Source organism: Triticum aestivum, chromosome 4B (genome assembly GCF_018294505.1).
Source record: "Triticum aestivum cultivar Chinese Spring chromosome 4B, IWGSC CS RefSeq v2.1, whole genome shotgun sequence".
NCBI lineage: Eukaryota > Viridiplantae > Streptophyta > Magnoliopsida > Poales > Poaceae > Triticum > Triticum aestivum.
This window is the reverse complement of record NC_057804.1, coordinates 645,932,798-645,938,824: the sequence shown is the minus strand read 5'-3', so window position 1 is coordinate 645,938,824 and position 6,027 is coordinate 645,932,798.

Genomic DNA, 6,027 nt, shown 5'->3' with positions numbered 1-6,027 from the left:
CATCCACTCATTGGACCGAAGGCGCCTATGATACATCGACACGTGGCATGGACCAACTGAGGCCCATTTCAATGAAAAGGCCGGCCCGTTTGACTTGGTCAAAAGGTAGCTGGTCGGCCCATGGAAAGCCTGTTAACGTTCTGTTCGCATATAGCCCATTTACAGCCCGCGAAGTCACGGCACATTACTGTTGGAAATATGCCCTAGAGGCAATAAGAAAAGGATTATTATTATATTTCCTTGTTCTTCATGATAATTGTCTTTATTCATGCTATAATTGTATTATCCGGAAATCGTAATACACGTGTGAATACATAGACCATAATATGTCCCTAGTAAGCCTCTAGTTGACTAGCTCGTTGATCAATAGATAGTCATGGTTTCCTGACTATGGACATTAGATGTCGTTGATAACGGGATCACATCATTAGGAGAATGATGTGATGGACAAGACCCAATCCTAAGCATAGCACAAGATCGTGTAGTTCGTTTTGCTAGAGCTTTTCCAATGTCAAGTATCTTTTCCTTAGACCATGAGATCGTGTAACTCCCGGATACCGTAGGAGTGCTTTGGGTGTATCAAATGTCGCAACGTAACTGGGTGACTATAAAGATACACTACAGGTATCTCTGAAAGTGTCTGTTGGGTTGACACGGATCGAGACTGGGATTTGACACTCGGTATGACGGAGAGGTATCTCTGGGCCCACTCGGTAATGCATCATCATAATGAGCTCAAAGTGACCAAGTGTCTGGTCACGGGATCATGCATTACGGTACGAGTAAAGTGACTTGCCGGTAACGAGACTGAACGAGGTATTGGGATACCGACGATCGAGTCTCGGGCAAGTAACGTACCGTTTGACAAAGGGAATTGTATACGGGGTTGATTGAATCCTCGACATCATGGTTCATCCGATGAGATCATCGAGGAGCATGTGGTAGCCAACATGGTTATCCAGATCCCGCTGTTGGTTATTGACCGGAGAGCCGTCTCGGTCATGTCTGCGTGTCTCCCGAACCCGTAGGGTCTACACACTTAAGGTTCGGTGACGCTAGGGTTGTATGAATATAAGTATGCAGCAAACCGAAAGTTGTTCGGAGTCCCGGATGAGATCCCGGACGTCACGAGGAGTTCCGGAATGGTCCGGAGGTAAAGAATTATATATAGGAAGTGTTGTTTCGGCCATCGGGAAAGTTTCGGGGTCACCCGGTATTGTACCGGGACCACCAGAAGGGTCCCGGGGGTCCACCGGGTGGGGCCACCTATCCCGGAGGGCCCCGTGGGCTGAAGTGGGAGGGGAACCAGCCCCTAGTGGGCTGGTGCGCCCCCCCTTGGGCCCCCCTGCGCCTAGGGTTGGAAACCCTAGGGTGGGGGGCGCACCACTTGCCTTGGGGGGCACTCCACCCCCTGGCCGCCGCCCCTTGGGAGATTCCCATCTCCAGGGCCGGCGCCCCCCTGGGGGCCTATATAAAGGAGGGGGGAGGGAGGGCAGCCGCACCCTGAGTCTTGGCGCCTCCTTCCCCCTGCTACACCTCTTCCTCCTCCCGCAGTTGCTTGGCGAAGCCCTGCCGGAGTCCTGCTGCATCCACCACCACGCCGTCGTGCTGCTGGATCTTCATCAACCTCTCCTTCCCCCTTGCTGGATCAAGAAGGAGGAGACGTCATCCGCTCCGTACGTGTGTTGAACGCGGAGGTGCTGTCCATTCGGCACTTGGTCATCGGTGATTTGGATCACGGCGAGTACGATCTACAAAGGTATGTAGATGCACTCCTATCACTCGTTGCTTAGATGAACTCATAGATGGATCTTGGTGAAACCGTAGGAAATTTTTTATTTTCTGCAACGTTCCCCAACAGTGGTATCAGAGCCAGGTTTATGCGTAGTTCTCTATTGCACGAGTAGAACACAAATCTGTTGTGGGCGTAGATCTTGTCAACTTGCTTGCCGCTACTAGTCTTATTTTGCTTCAGCGGTATTGTGGGATGAAGCGGCCCGGACCGACCTTACACGTACGCTTACGTGAGACAGGTTCCACCGACTGACATGCACTAGTTGCATAAGGTGGCTAGCGGGTGTCTGTCTCTCCCACTTTAGTTGGAGCGGATTCGATGAAAAGGGTCCTTATGAAGGGTAAATAGAAGTTGACAAAATCACGTTGTGGTTATTCGTAGGTAAGAAAACGTTCTTGCTAGAACCCAATTGCAGCCACGTAAAAGATGCAACAACAATTAGAGGACGTCTAACTTGTTTTTGCAGCAATTGTCTTGTGATGTGATATGGCCAAAAGTTGTGATGAATGATGAATGATATATTGTGATGTATGAGATCATGTTCTTGTAATAGGAATCACGACTTGCATGTCGATGAGTATGACAACCGGCAGGAGCCATAGGAGTTGTCTTTATTTTTTGTATGACCTGCGTGTCATTGAAGAACGCCATGTAAATTACTTTACTTTATTGCTAAACGCGTTAGCCATAGAAGTAGAAGTAGTCGTTGGCGTGACAACTTCATGAAGACACGATGATGGAGATCATGATGATGGAGATCATGGTGTCATGCCGGTGACGAAGATGATCATGGAGCCCCGAAGATGGAGATCAAAGGAGCTATATGATATTGGCCATATCATGTCACTATTATATAATTGCATGTGATGTTTATTATGTTTATGCATCTTGTTTACTTAGAACGACGGTAGTAAATAAGATGATCCCTTATAATAATTTCAAGAAAGTGTTCCCCCTAACTGTGCGCCGTTGCTAAAGTTCGTCGTTTCGAAGCACCACGTAATGATCGGGTGTGATAGATTCTTACGTTCACATACAACGGGTGTAAGACAGTTTTACACATGCAAAAACACTTAGGGTTAACTTGACGAGCCTAGCATGTACAGACATGGCCTTGGAACACACAGACCGAAAGGTCGAACATGAGTCATATGGAAGATACGATCAACATGGAGATGTTCACCGATGATGACTAGTCCGTCTCACGTGATGATCGGACACGGCCTAGTCGACTCGGATCGTGTAACACTTAGATGACTAAGAGGGATGTCTAATCTGAGTGGGAGTTCATTAAATAATTTGATTAGATGAATTTAATTATCATGAACTTAGTCTAAAACCTTTGCAAATATGTCTTGTAGATCAAATGGCCAACGCTCATGTCAACATGAACTTCAACGCGTTCCTAGAGAAAACCAAGCTGAAAGATGATGGCAGCAACTATACGGACTGGGTCCGGAACCTGAGGATCATCCTCATAACTGCCAAGAAAGCATATGTCCTAGAAGGACCGCTAGGTGAAGCACCCATCCCAGATAACCAAGACGTTATGAACGCCTGGCAGTCACGTGCTGATGATTACTCCCTCGTTCAGTGCGGCATGCTTTACAGCTTAGAACCGGGGTCCAAAAGCATTTTGATCAAACACGGAGCATATGAGATGTTCGAGGAGCTGAAAATGGTTTTTCAAGCTCATGCCCGGGTCGAGAGATATGAAGTCTCCGACAAGTTCTATAGTTGTAAGATGGAGGAAAATAGTTCTGTCAGTGAGCACATACTCAAAATGTCTGGGTTGCACAACCGCCTGTCCCAGCTGGACATTAACCTCCCGGACGAGGCGGTCATTGACAGAATCCTTCAGTCGCTCCCACCGAGCTACAAGAGCTTTGTGATGAACTATAATATGCAGGGGATGGTGAAAACTATTCCTGAAGTATTTTCAATGCTGAAGTCGGCAGAGGTAGAAATCAAGAAAGAACATCAAGTGTTGATGGTCAATAAAACCACCAAGTTCAAGAAGGGCAAGGGTAAGAAGAACTTCAAGAAGGACGGCAAGGATGTTGCCGCGCCCGGTAAGCCAGTTGCCGGGAAGAAGTCAAAGAATGGACCCAAGCCTGAGACTGAGTGCTTTTATTGCAAAGGGAAGGGTCACTGGAAGCGGAACTGCCCCAAATACTTAGTGGACAAGAAGGCCGGCAACACTAAAGGTATATTTGATATACATGTAATTGATGTGTACCTTACCAGTACTCGTAGTAACTCCTGGGTATTTGATACCGGTGCCGTTGCTCATATTTGTAACTCACAGCAGGAGCTGCGGAATAAGCGGAGACTGGCGAAGGACGAGGTGACGATGCGCGTCGGGAATGGTTCCAAGGTCGATGTGATCGCCGTCGGCACGCTACCTCTACATTTACCTACGGGATTAGTTTTAAACCTCAATAATTGTTATTTAGTGCCAAGTTTGAGCATGAACATTGTATCTGGATCTCGTTTGATACGAGATGGCTACTCATTTAAATCCGAGAATAATGGTTGTTCTATTTATATGAGAGATATGTTTTATGGTCATGCCCCGATGGTCAATGGTTTATTCTTAATGAATCTCGAACGTAATGTTACACATATTCATAGTGTGAATACCAAAAGATGTAAAGTTGATAACGATAGTCCCACATACTTGTGGCACTGCCGCCTTGGTCACATTGGTGTCAAGCGCATGAAGAAGCTCCATGCTGATGGACTTTTAGAGTCTCTCGATTATGAATCATTTGACACATGCGAACCATGCCTCATGGGCAAAATGACCAAGACTCCGTTCTCCGGAACAATGGAGCGAGCAACCAACTTATTGGAAATCATACATACCGATGTGTGCGGTCCAATGAGCGTTGAGGCTCGCGGAGGATATCGTTATGTTCTCACTCTCACTGATGACTTGAGTAGATATGGGTATGTCTACTTGATGAAACACAAGTCTGAGACCTTTGAAAAGTTCAAGGAATTTCAGAATGAGGTAGAGAATCAACGTGACCGAAAGATAAAGTTCCTACGATCAGATCGTGGAGGAGAATATTTAAGTCACGAATTTGGTACACACTTAAGGAAATGTGGAATCGTTTCACAACTCACGCCGCCTGGAACACCTCAGCGTAACGGTGTGTCCGAACGTCGTAATCGCACTCTATTGGATATGGTGCGATCTATGATGTCTCTTACCGATTTACCGCTATCATTTTGGGGATACGCTCTAGAGACAGCTACATTCACTTTAAATAGGGCTCCGTCTAAATCCGTTGAGACGACACCGTATGAATTATGGTTTGGGAAGAAACCTAAGCTGTCGTTTCTAAAAGTTTGGGGATGCGATGCTTATGTCAAGAAACTTCAACCTGAAAAGCTCGAACCCAAGTCGGAAAAATGCGTCTTCATAGGATACCCTAAGGAAACCATTGGGTATACCTTCTACTTAAGATCCGAGGGCAAGATCTTTGTTGCCAAGAACGGATCCTTTCTGGAAAAAGAGTTTCTCTCGAAAGAAGTAAGTGGGAGGAAAGTAGAACTCGATGAAGTACTACCTCTTGAACCGGAAAGTAGTGCAGCTCAGGAAAATGTTCCTGTGGTGCCTACACCAACTGGAGAGGAAATTAATGATGATGATCAAGGTACTTCGGATCAAGTTGCTACTGAACTTCGTAGGTCCACAAGGACACGTTCCACACCAGAGTGGTATGGCAACCCTGTCCTGGAAATCATGTTGTTAGACAACGGTGAACCTTCGAACTATGAAGAAGCGATGGCGGGCCCAGATTCCAACAAATGGCTTGAAGCCATGCAATCCGAGATAGAATCCATGTATGAAAACAAAGTATGGACTTTGACAGACTTGCCCGATGATCGGCGAGCGATAGAAAACAAATGGATCTTTAAGAAGAAGACGGACGCGGATGGTAATATTACCATCTATAAAGCTCGACTTGTCGCTAAGGGTTATCGGCAAGTTCAAGGGGTTGACTACGATGAGACTTTCTCTCCCGTAGCAAAGCTGAAGTCCGTCCGAATCATGTTAGCAATTGTCGCATACTATGATTATGAGATATGGCAGATGGACGTCAAAACGGCATTCCTTAACGAGCATCTTAAGGAAGAACTGTATATGATGCAGCCGGAGGGTTTTGTCGATCCTAAGAATGCTAACAAAGTATGCAAGCTCCAGCGATCCATTTATGGGC